A 12556-nucleotide genomic window follows, 5' to 3' on the forward strand; every position below is an offset into this window, starting at 1 on the left:
GAAGTTTCAGTGGGCCCAGCATCAGGGCAACCTGTCCGACCATGTCCTGATCTCGGAGGGCACTGCGAGTCAGCTGCTGTGGTGGCTCACGGACCGCGATTGGGTCAACGGCAGATCCCTCTCCCTTCCCCAACCGGAGCACGTAGTTGTGACGGACGCGTCCCTCCAGGGCTGGGGAGGCCACATGGGAGAGGCGTAGATCAGAGGACTCCGGCGGAGTCCCGGCTCCATATCAACCTGTTGGAGCTGCGGGCGATTCGTCTAACACTGAAGGCATTCCTCCCGTCTGTCCGGGGGAGTGCAGTGCAGGTGTTCACGGACAACACCACTGCCATGTGGTACTGCAACAAACAGGGCGGGGTGGGGTCGTGGACCCTCTGCCAGGAGGCTCTGCGCCTCTGGCAATGGCTGGAACATCAGGGCGTGACTCTGATGGTTCAACACCTGGCAGGTTCTCTGAACGCCAGGGCGAACGAACTCAGCTGACGATGCTCGATGGATCGCGAATGGCGTCTGAACTCGGACGTGGCGCAAGGCCTCTTTCTGCAGTGGGGAAAGCCTTGGTTAGATCTATTCGCCACCGAACAGAACGCGCAATGTCATCAGTTCTGCGCGTTGGAATTTCCAAGGCGGCACTCGCTCGGAGACGCTTTTCGTCGCGAGTGGAGTTGCGGTCTGTTGTAAGCCTTTCCGCCTATACCACTTCTGCCCAGAGTGCTGAAGAAGATCAAGCGCGACCGGGCACAAGTCATCCTTGTGGCTCCGGACTGGGCACGAAGGTACTGGTATCCCGAGCTACTCAGTATGTCAGTCGATCCCCCGGTTCGTCTGCCTCTTCAGGAGGACGTTCTGTCGCAGCAGCAGGGGACGGTCCTCCATCCGAACCTGTCCAGTCTTCACCTCCATGCTTGGAGATTGAGCGGCGACAGTTGAGGCCATTTGACTTGCCTCCTGAAGTCTGTAACATCATTCTGGCAGCCAGGCGTCCCTCCACAAAGTCGGTATACGCCTGCAGGTGGAACAGATTTGTGGCATGGTGTACAGCAAAGGCTGTGGATCCCCTTAATGCCCCTCTTTCTGAGGTTCTCCTCTTTCTTCTCTCTCTTGCCCAGCAGGGCTCTGCTCTGGGCACTGTCAAGGGCTATCTTTCAGCTCTTTCAGCCTTTCTGAGGCTGCCTGACCAACCTTCTTTGTTCAAGTCCCCTATCGTTAATCGATTCCTGAAGGGCATCACTCATACGTTCCCTCCTGTTCCCTTTTTGATGCCTCAGTGGGACTTGAACCTGGTTCTTACGTTTCTGATGTGCGCTCCCTTTGAGCCACTTCACAACTGTCCTCTTCGCCTTCTTTCTTTAAAGACTGCCTTCCTGGTAGCCATCACCTCTGCCAGGAGAGTGAGTGAGCTCCAGGCTCTATCTTGTAAGCCTCCTTTCCTTTCAGTCCATCCGGAGAAGGTTGTGTTACGAACGAGGCCCTCCTTCCTACCCAAGGTAGTCACGGCCTTCCACATTGGGCAATCCATCACCTTGCCCACCTTCTTTCCGCCTCCGCACCCCTCGAGAGAGGAGGAGAGGCTCCACCGTCTGGACCCAAAACGTGCGCTCTCATTCTATTTGAATCGCACACAACAGTTCCGGGTGGATGATAAACTCTTTGTTGGATACGCGGGCGCTAAGAAAGGGAAAGCGGTGCACAAGCGGACCATCTCCCGGTGGATTATCTTGTGCATCCAGGCGTGTTACTCCTTGGCTAAGAAGGAACCCCCTGTTGGGCTGAGGGCTCATTCCACTAGAGCCACAGCCACTACAACTGCCTTGGGCCGCGGTGTGCCCTTGCAGGACATTTGCCAGGCGGCTACGTGGGCCTCGCTGTACACGTTTGCAAGACACTATTGCCTGGACAGTCAAGTCCGGAGGGATGGCTACTTTGGCCGTTCCGTCCTCCAGGACTTTCTGGTGTGATTATTGGTTCGCAGACCCACCACCACGGGGTTGGTATTGCTGGGGTATCTATTCTAAGGTAAGGAATCTATCACTAACGTGTCAATTTCAGATGCACAAGTTACTACTTGTGTAACGATATATCTGTAAGAGACATCAGTTAGTGATAGATTCCTTACCGACCCACCCATCCTCCCCGTTCTGCGAACCGATATCTAGGGTTCAGGTCATCCCCTTTCAGGGCCCTGGTTTCATGGCACCAGTGTTGGTTTTTGGCATGGCTCTGCGCTTCTGGCGCGGAAAAGCTGTGTCTAAGAACTGACGTCAGCACGCGGAGAACTGACGTCAGCACGCAGAGGCGGTGTCTAAGTACTCCGACGACGTCATCACGGCGCCGACGACGGACGCGGAGCCACAGACGACGCCTACCGACGCGCAAAGGTACTGCTACGCAAAAGTTTCCGGATCCAGTCTGACGCCTGGGGATATTCTAAGGTAAGGATTCTATCACTAACTAATGTCTCTTACAGATATATCGTTACACAAGTAGTAACTTGTGCATCTAAGTCACGTAAATACAAAACATGTTGCATTACAAATGCTATAGGTGTCACATTTGTGAAAGTTATAACTATTGGCATTGTAATTGACAAAGCTATCAATTTAGCTATTTTCAAAAACAACACATTAATTAAAAAAATTGTCATTTACAAGACCAATAGCTCAAACTTTCCTAATGCGAGACCTATTGCATTGCAAATGCTTGTCTAATGTGCTAACTTGTGTTTCTTTGCATAGTCCTTGACGCTATCCTCTGCCTCACTCTTTCATATTTATCCTGTTTGATTAGTTTCTCCTCAAACCAAGTATGTATGTTATATCCTCTCCCTCCCTGTGCCCACTCCTGTTTACTTTCAGTTTTTTTTAAGAGGCACAAGGTTGGAAACACTCTACCCATGCTGCCTTTCCTTTGATGTGAGATGAACATTGGTGCAATCTACCTCATGTCTCTCTTGTCTAGCGGGCTCCTGCCTATATCTTTTGATGGGCTGAGCTTTGTAGAATTGTAGTGTGAGACTCATTTACACTTTAATTCCCTTTCATGCTGGTACTTTCTATTTTTCTGTAAAAAGGTGTGCCAAGAGATGTGCCTTCCTTTTCCCCGCAGTCCCACAGATCAGCCTGGCATCTCTCTAGTTTGCCAAGTGATATTGTGCGACATTACATAATTGTCACATGGCACTGTCTAGGGCGGGAATGGGAGGTCACTCTGCTGTGAGCTCAAGCCACGGAAATAAGTGCACAAGAACATCCTCACTATTCCTGTGCGGGCAATCAATGCTTTTGTAAAAAGTTACTGTTCAGAGTTTCAAGTTCTAGTTTTGGTGAGAAAGTCACAGAATGACAAGTTCTTAAGGCTAATCGAGCTCCTCTGTTTGAGGACTAGCCCTGTGGGAAGCAGTTCTTGTCAAGGCTTCATATAGTGTTGGGTGATCTAGTGATGACCAGAGGAAACCGAATCCGTGATCAATAAGCATCCCTCCCTTCAGGAGACGAAGAGGTGACCACTGTACACACTTCAGTTTGCATAGTTGATTAAAACAATGTTTGCCTTATTACTGTATGCCTCATCAGTGTATTTCGAGAGCTCTGTCCTTAATTGTACACCCACAGTGCTGGCAACCTTGTTTTTTTTCAATGCCCTGCCTAAATCTTACACCTCTTTCTGATGCTATTCAAGTTTCTGCCATTCGTGGGCACTCTTTCTTAATAAAGAAGGCTGGTATTACTTAAAATCAATACATTTAGAAAATAAACCCGTTAAGTCAGTGAGCTGTTGGTAATGCAAACCAAATCATCAAATCTAGTGTTATGAGTAGTTTTAAGAAGTGGAGTAAGTGCTCCTGAAAGCCACCAAATAAGAGCACAGCCATGCAATCCTCCTTGCATCGTAAATGCGAAGAAATTGTGCTTCATGTGTTTGAAAAAAATAATCATGTTCAACTTACGTTCCCCACAGAATTCTCACCAAATACTTCAGCTTTCTGAGCACATTTTCTGAAGGTTTGTTTTTGGTTTAAAGTATTTTATTAAGGCATGAAAAACACGGGGAGGGGAGCAGGAGGTCAGGCAAGCATACAATACAAGAGGCAAAACGTTGCAGCGAGTCAGAAGAAGAAGAGGGAGGCAGGGAGCCCCAGAGGGTAACAAGGCAAAAAACATAAGGCAGTAAGTCACTGTAAACAACCCCCCGTAGGCCCCCACTCCCTAGGCAAGGCCAAGCCAGAATAGCGCTCTGCGATACAGCAAAGGAGAAGCATACCATACCACCAGCCCCTCGACCCCAGAAAAGGAGAAGAAAGAAAAGCAAGGAGGAAAGAAAAGAAAACAACACCCCAACATCCCCGTCCGAAAAGCAGCATTAGAAGCATATAACCCCACTTCCCGCCCCCAGCCCCCGGTCCCCAATCCGCTCAATCACTCCGCCGCTGGCGCCGGCGGTGTCAGCCTAAGGAGGCGCAAGTACCGTGGGCACGTTAGCTCGCGAAATTCCGTGGACAGCAGTGCCAAAAAGGGATGCCAGAGCTCCTCAAACTGGTCAACATTCCCCGCCACCGTTAGCGATATCTTCTCCATACCCAGTACCTGCCAGAGCCTATGCAACCAACCAGTGATAGAGGGGGCAGTGGGGGTGCGCCAAAGGACAAGTATGTTCTGAACGGCTGAGCCTAGCGCAATCGCAATCTGCCTGCCCCTGCGGGATTTCAGCGGATACATCAAGTCATTGGGGAGGCCAAGCAAGACATACGCGGGGAAGCGCGGGAGCTCAATCTCAAAATGCCTATCCACCTCATCTAAGACTTCCTTCCAGTAGGCCGACAGCACCGGGCACTCCCAGAGAATGTGCGTGAGGGTGCCCTCCTGTCCGCAGCCGCGCCAACAACCCTTATCGCCTAGTTTGCGCATCTCGTAGAGCCGCTCCGGGGTGTAGTACCAATAGGTGGACACTTTAGTGAAGGTTTCCGTCAGCCCAGTGTGGTACGCAGAGTGCCTCGCCCGATACGCAATCTTGTCCCATTCCTTGTGGCTCAGGGTCCTGCCCAGTTCCCTGTGCCAGCGCTCTCTCCCCGGGTTATGGTAGTGAAACGGCGGGGGTTGGAGAAATTTATACAAATCAGTGATGAGTTTGGCGTCCGAGGCCCGGGTCACCAACCATCGCTCATAGGGCGTAATCGTACGGGCGGCGACGTCACGCACTGAGGGTTGAAGAGCCCAGTGGCGGACTTGCATGTAGCGCAGTCTGTCCCCTTCCGTCAGGCCAAACTCCTGTCGGAGCTGCTGGAAGGGGAGCACGCCCTCCGGTGCGTAGATCTGGAAAAGCGCTCTACATCCCGCACTCACCCAGTGGGAAAAGGCCCCCGGCTCCAGACCCGGAGTGAAGTCCGGGTTGCCAGCAATGGGAGTGAACGGCGACGGAAAAGTGGTGAGCTCCCGGAGCTCACACACCGCGTCCCACACTCTTAGCGGGACCCGGGTGATAAAGGAGGCGTAGAGATTAGGCGGGCGGTGAACGCGCCGTAGGAACGGGACCTCCTGGAGGGTACGGCCCGCAACTGCCTGGTCTTGAAAGAGCCAGTGTTTGTCCGATTCCCACCGGCTCCACTCCACCAGGTACCGGAGCTGCGCCGCCTGAAAGTACTTCCGGAGGTCCGGGACCCCGAGACCTCCCGCCTCCGGGGCAAGCATGGAGAGGACCCGCTTCATCCGAGGCTTACGGCCTTGCCACACAAAGCGGGAGATGTCTGCCTGCGCCTGCCGTATCCAGCCCACGGGGGGCTGAAGAGGTAGAGCGCGGAAAGGTACAGGATCTGGGGCAGTATCGTCATCTTCACCGCCGCAATACGTCCCAGCCACGAGAGTAGGCCCTTGTTCCATCGGCCGAGTTCCTCCTTCATCTTCTTGCCTAGAGAGGAATAGTTAGCTGCGACCATGGCAGGCAGGGTGGGAGCAAGCAAAATGCCCAAGTAAGGCACCGTGGAGGAGGACCACTGCAAAGGTAAGAGACTTTGAAGGTCCCGTCTGGTGTCGGCAGAGAGCGACACATCCAGTGCAGCCGACTTGGTCATGTTCATTTTAAAGCCCGCAACGCGGGCAAAAGCGTTCAGCTCCTGGACGCAGGCAGGGAGCGACCGCCTGGGGTCATCTAGGGTCAACAAGACATCGTCCGCGTATAAGCTGACAGTGTGTGTGTATTGCCCCATCTTCACCCCAATGGCGTCCGGGTTGTCGCGGATCCTCTGCGCAAACGGCTCCATATAAAGGGCGAAGAGGAGCGGCGAGAGAGGGCAACCCTGTCTCGTGCCGCGCTCAATGGTGAAGCTGCTGGAGCTGTGTCCATTGACACGCACTGACGCCGACGGTCTCCTATAGCAGTTAAAGACCATAGTGCGGAACTTCTCGCCGATTCCCAGTTTCCCAAGGACCAGCTCGAGGTATGGCCAATGAACCCTATCAAAGGCCTTCTCCGCGTCGACCGACAGCAGCATCCGCTCCCCCGGGACGCGTGAGGCCTTTTCCAGGACGTGCGTCACTCTCTTCGTGTTGTCGACCGTCTGCCTACCGGGTACAAAACCGGCCTGATCAGCCTCCACCAAACCTGGTAAGTGTAGACCCAGTCTGGCCGCCAAGATTCCGGTGTAGAGCTTGAGGTCCACATTTAGGAGCGAAATGGGCCGGTACGAGCCGCACAAGGTCCGGTCCTTCCCCGGCTTGGGGATAACCGACACAGTCGCCGAGAGGAGGTCCGGTGGGATGGCGCCCGGTTCGGAGAAGGAGTTGAACAAGCGAGCCAGGAGGGGAGCAACAGTGGGACAGAAGGTCTTGTAGAACAAGGCCGTGTAGCCATCCGGGCCCGGGGCTTTGCCATGCTTCAGCCGTGCGATCGCGGAGATGACCTCCTCCACGTGAATGTCCCTCTCTAGGTGGTCCGCCTGGGAGGGGTCCAAGGCCGGGAGGGCCACGGATTCCAGATAGGCCTCAGCCTCTCCCGGTGGGGAAGAGTCTGAAGCGTACAGTGCCTCGTAAAAGGATCGAAAGGTATCGGCCACCTCCGCGTCACCAGAAACCGGGATCCCATCCACTCCCACCAGCTCCTTCACCACATTGCGTTGCTGCACAACCCTAAGCCTATGGGCCAGGAGCTTACCGCACCTGTCTCCGCCGGTGTAAAAGGCATGTTTCAGGCGCAGCGCTGCGTACTCCGCCCGATCTAGATCCAACGCAGAGAGGAGTTTTCGTGCCGCCTTCAGTTGCTTCCAAACCCGAGGTGCCCCCATTCGGCGGTGGACCTGCTCAAGCTCCCTAACCTGCGCCGTCAGTTCTTCCCGCTTGCGCTGGCGTTCCTTATTTTCCGCCGAGGAAATGGAGATAAACTCTCCCCTGACGACTGTTTTCAAAGCCGCCCACTGTGTAGCCAGGGACGTGTCAGAGTTGTTATTGTGGGTCAGGTAGTCCTGGATGACCTCCTCCACTCGCCTCACCACCGATTTCTTATGGAGAAGCGTGTCCCGAAGCCGCCACATCCCTCTCGAGGGGGGGGGGGCGCCGGCCACGCAAAAACTCCGGAGACCGGCGCATGATCGGACAGAGACAAGACCCCGATGTCCGCCGCCATGGCGGCCGAGCGAAGTGGGCCGCTCACCAAAAGATAATCCAACCGCGAATAAGTGCGGTGTGCGTGGGAAAAGTAGGAGTAGTCCCTATCGGTGGGATGCATGGTGCGCCAGAGGTCATGCAGGTCCATCTCTGCAATCTGGTCCCTCACCGCTCTAGAAAGCTCCCCTGTCTGCGGAAAACGCTGGGCAGACCTATCTAGAGTGGAGTCGAAGACCATATTCAGGTCTCCCCCCAGGATGACATGGCGATCGGGCGAGGCAGTAACGTCCACCAGTACCGAGTCCAGGAAACGATCCTGGTGATCGTTTGGGCTGTAGACCGAACCAACCGTAAAGGTAACACCTCCTAAGCGCATGCGATACACTAAGAGTCTCCCCTTCTGCTCGGCATGTTTATACAGCACCTCCCCCCTAAAGGAGCTGGCTAGAAGAATGGCCACCCCAGCGGTCTTAGTCGCAGCAGAGGAAAAAAGTTGCGTGGGGAACTTGGCAGAGCGCAACCTATGGCAATCTCTGGAGAGTAAATGGGTCTCCTGCAGGAGGCAAATATCCGCCTGCGACCCCTCCAATAGGGAGAGAATCGCCCTACGCTTTACGGGGTTATTCAGACCCTTGACATTAAGGGTCACTACTTTCAGGGGTGGCATCGCCTCCAGGGAAACAGCGCGCTGTGCAGCAGGCGGGGGATCAGCGGAGGGGGCGCGCGGGGTAGGGGCGCAGGGAAGGCCAGAGGCGGCATCGTACTCGTTCGGACAGCTTCGGACGGGACCCCCCCCACAACAAACCAACAATGAAACCCCCCCAAAAACCATTGATGGCAACCGGCCAAAACAAAAAGCAAAAAACAACACCCCATAGTCTCAGTCTAGCCCAAATGGGCGAGTCTGCAGAAAACAGTCAAGTGGACGTCCAGCCACACACCACCCCCCCGCCCCCCGACCCCCAGCCCAGCATCGTGAAAGCTAAGAACCTCTCCCCCCGGAGAAAATTTAGGCCGTCAAGGCCACACCAGTAGATTCAGGCAAGTTCCTGGCCGCAGTCCTCAGGGCCTCCGCCATGTCAGCTCTGATGGTGGGCGAGTCCGGACGACTCACTGGCGCTGACGATGGGCGCCTTCTCGACCTCCGCCGGCCCCGCCGCTCGGGGCGCCTCCATGCGGGGGTAGCCCCGTCCTCCTCCGTAGCAGTAAGTCCCAGCACCCCACAGACATCTTGTAAGGAGCGCAGCTGGTGCAGTACCCCATTCCAACGAAAGATAAGGCGGAAGGGGTGACCCCAGGAGTAGGCTGTCTCGTGCTCTCGCAGAAAGTCCGTAGCGATGCGGAAAGACCTGCGCTTTTGCAGTGTGATGGCAGACAGGTCCTGATAGAGCGCCACAGGTCTTTCGCGGAAGGTCAATGGTTGCTTCCTACGGGCCTCAGTCATGATGCGCTCCTTTAGAGGGAAATCCGGCAAGAATGCCAGGATATCAGGCGGGGGTGCCGATGACTGGCGCTGGCGGCCCACCCTGTGTGCTCTGTCAATGCGGATGGGGAAATCCGCTCCCTCCTCCTAGATGTCACGGAACAGGTCCTGCAGATAAGCCACTAGGTCCGCACCTTCATCGGCGGATGGAACACCCCGGACCCGGATGTTGTTCCTCCTGGACCTGTTCTCGAGATCCTCCGAGTGGGCCTGGAGCTCGACACATTGCTCCCGGAGGCGGAGGACGTCCTGTTGGAGATGGGTTATCTCCTCATCGCGGCGTTGAGCCGCCGTCTCCACAGTCTCGACCCGTTCGCCCAGGCCCTCGACTTCCCTGCGCACCTCCCGGACCTCTCCAGCCACTTCGGTCTTAAGAGTCTGAAATTCCTCCTTGAGGGAGGTGAATAAGTTCTCCATGAAGGACCGCGTGACCGGCGGCTCGCCCGCAGTTGCTTCCGTTGATGCCCGGGAGGCCCCCGGGGACGGCTGCGTCCTGTCGCGTAGTTGCTGGGACCTGCCGAGCATTTCCGGCAAGGTGCGATCACCCCGTGCCGCGCCACGTCTTCCAGCCATCTTGGGGCCCGGCAAAGCCCAGGGTTAGTTGCTGTAGGCGAGCGCCATCGCTCGCGGGCACCAGATGTGAGGCCTTCGCCGAGGACAAGGGTGGTGCGTCACAGGCGACAAAATGGCGGTCCGAGCATGGGCAAGACGGCCCTCGGGCCAGCAGGGCAGGCAGCAATGTCCGAAGAGTAGGCCTCCCGTCTCGTGTTCCCAGGGAGGGCAGTAGATGAGCTGGCGCCAGAACGAGTCGAGGCTCCCGTGTGCGAAGGGCGCGGGCAGGGGCCACCGGGCTCAGCCACACAAAGACAAGATGGCGGGAGGGTGGGACCCAAGAAGGCAGCCCGGGCCAGCAAGTCCGTGGGCAACTCTCAAATGATAACGGGTCCGGAAAGTGCAAACCCGGTGCCTCCCCCCATCACCAGTCGATTGCCCGGCTCGGGCACTGCTCGAACTCCGCCATCCAGCGCCTCCGGGCGCGGAGTTCGCAAGGCGTCGCCCCTCGAGACCCCGGGCAGTGGGGGGGTCGCCGGTACAGAGCTAAAGTCCGTCGCCCAGCAATAGTGCTTGCCACCAGGGCACCGCCAGGAAGCCACCTCGCTCCGCGGAGTCCGCCTAGTCCGATCCTTCGAGATCTCCGGCGTTCCGCTTTTCAGCACTCGGGCCAGCCAAGGTACGCGGACAGCGCCGCACTACGCTCCGCCTCCAGGCTCCTCTCCTCGGGGCGGCCCGGGCTCTAATCCTCGGAGCGATCTCCGAATAAACTTTTCGGGAACTTCCCCCGGGGCTCCAGAAGTCAAAGTGGCACCAAAATGTGCCCCAGGAACTCCGGCACAGTTCTCTCGCCCGCAATGCAGCCGCGGGGGGAGAGAGGCGCAGGAATCGGGGCTCGAGCTGAGCCGGGCCGGAGGAGCTACGGGAGGAAGCGTCCGCTCACCCCGCCATCTTGGCCACGCCCCTCTGAAGGTTTGTTTTTAAGTAATTCAAACTCATCTGGAAATTGTGTCTGCTTTTAGGGTATGCATTTGGATTTATCAGTTCTTGCAAAGTATCCTTTCATTGTTTGAAAAGAATGTCTTTGTTCTTTCTGGAATTGCTTCTCTTTCTTAGACTCAGGGAGCACGTCACACAAATAAAGATTTTCACTTTAGAACATAATTATAAATTACAAATAACAGCACTACTCTCGTATACCTCTGTTTTCTCAAAGTGTTTTTGAATATTTCTTAACCCAGTGAGTGATATTTTTCTCTTCTTCTCAATCTAAATACTCGTAGGAAAGGGAGACACTGAGAATGTTAATGGCAGATTATTTTACTTTTTGGCTCAAAGAGAACAGTAAGAAAAATGGATTTATTGCCCAAAAGGTAGTGGAGTATAATGTTCGGGGTCCATCTCATCATGAGAGATTAAGCTAAAAAAGAAACTCCATTCTTGGTTGATAGTAATTTCCTCTCATTTTCAATCACATATAAATATTGTTCTTAGGGTCAAGTGCAGAAAAGAAAAGGCAGTATTAAGGAACAATACATTCAATGCATGCACCCCAGAAGCACTCAGATCACCATGTCTCCTAACCTTTCCCCTTAAGACAAGGAGTCTCATTCGTGTTCAAATCTTTCATTTGACTATGCTTGCAAGCACCAAAGCATCCCACATTTTTATCATTACTAGGAGCACAACATTTGGATTAAACCTCCAGGGTCTCTTCCAATCTCCCATACCTGGGACACTCTCATACACCAATTATTGTATTGCCTTTTTTTAGTAACTGGCATTTCAAACCAGCAAATGTCTAACAACCTACTCAGTGTGCATCTTCCTTTAATAAAGAAAACCTCTTGTCATTTTTAGCTTGGTCTTTACCAAACCTGGTGTACCTTCACTCCAGCCTCTTTGTATCGCAGTTCCTCTTTGGAGGGATTCTTCTAATCGAGCTGCTTGGTACATGCTCTACATTCCTTCGCTGCCAGTTAAAGCTATTCTGCTAAAACTCTCCTGCTTCCAATATGGCTTTTGCCCCGTATGAAAGTGTACTCAACCCTGATGGGTGTGCATTCATGTAACTCCTTTGTCTACGAGGAACATAAACATGCTCCTAGATGGTTACTTTTGCATTGAATTGTCATAGCTGACAAGGGCTAAATTGAACCAGTCAATCTGTCTGGTAGTCGGGAAACTTGTGGGGTCTGTCATGGGGTCTGCCCCTACCTTTATTCCCATGCGCCTGTACACAGCGCTAGGACGCCTCAGGGTAGCTACCGCGCTATATAAATTATCTTTCCATTCCATTTCATGTAGTTATACCTTCACTGTCACTATCACGCTTTTGGAACTCTTTGATCAAATGGCGTCCAAAAAATACAGGCCTAGTTAGCCCCCCAATTCCAAAGTCCTTTCCGGACATATAACCATAATCCTGGGTGTTCACTGTCTGTTTATTCCAATATGTTAAATTGCACACATTACGCAGGACCTGTGAGGGAGATCTGGTAAGTGTGGTCTGTCTTGAATCCCTTTACTTTGATATCCTTCCGCACACGAGGGACAGTATTTTTATTTTATTCAATCGAATTTAGTCTCTTTCATGTCTTGATTTTTTTTTTAGATAAATATGTATACTGGGAAATGGGAGCACCCAGTTTATAGAAATGTAGTTTATTTCCATGTCTTATTTTAAGAATGCACACTTTTTTCTTACTGCAGTCACATGTTTGCACTCTTATATGTTAGCCAAGTCCATAATTCTAGTCTTTTTGTTGTCGACTCAGTAAAGTGCATACAAAGTTAGTTATTATTTACAGAGTTGTTTTGTTCAATCATTATCTATTTTATTAGCTGTATGATGTATAAGCATTCATGATGTCTTACTTTAACATTTGTTTTTAACAGACACAGTCCTATATTCATACCTGTTTTA

General features: G+C 53.4%; 1 protein-coding gene across 2 annotated transcripts in view; it reads left to right on the forward strand.

Moving 5' to 3' along the window:
* The window catches only part of TUBGCP6 (tubulin gamma complex component 6), a 747379-nt gene that overhangs the window by 489411 nt on the left and 245412 nt on the right, over positions 1 to 12556 (forward strand). The window lies entirely within an intron of this gene.

The sequence above is a fragment of the Lissotriton vulgaris genome, chromosome 1_1 (assembly GCF_964263255.1).
Source record: "Lissotriton vulgaris chromosome 1_1, aLisVul1.2, whole genome shotgun sequence".
Lineage (NCBI taxonomy): Eukaryota > Metazoa > Chordata > Amphibia > Caudata > Salamandridae > Lissotriton > Lissotriton vulgaris.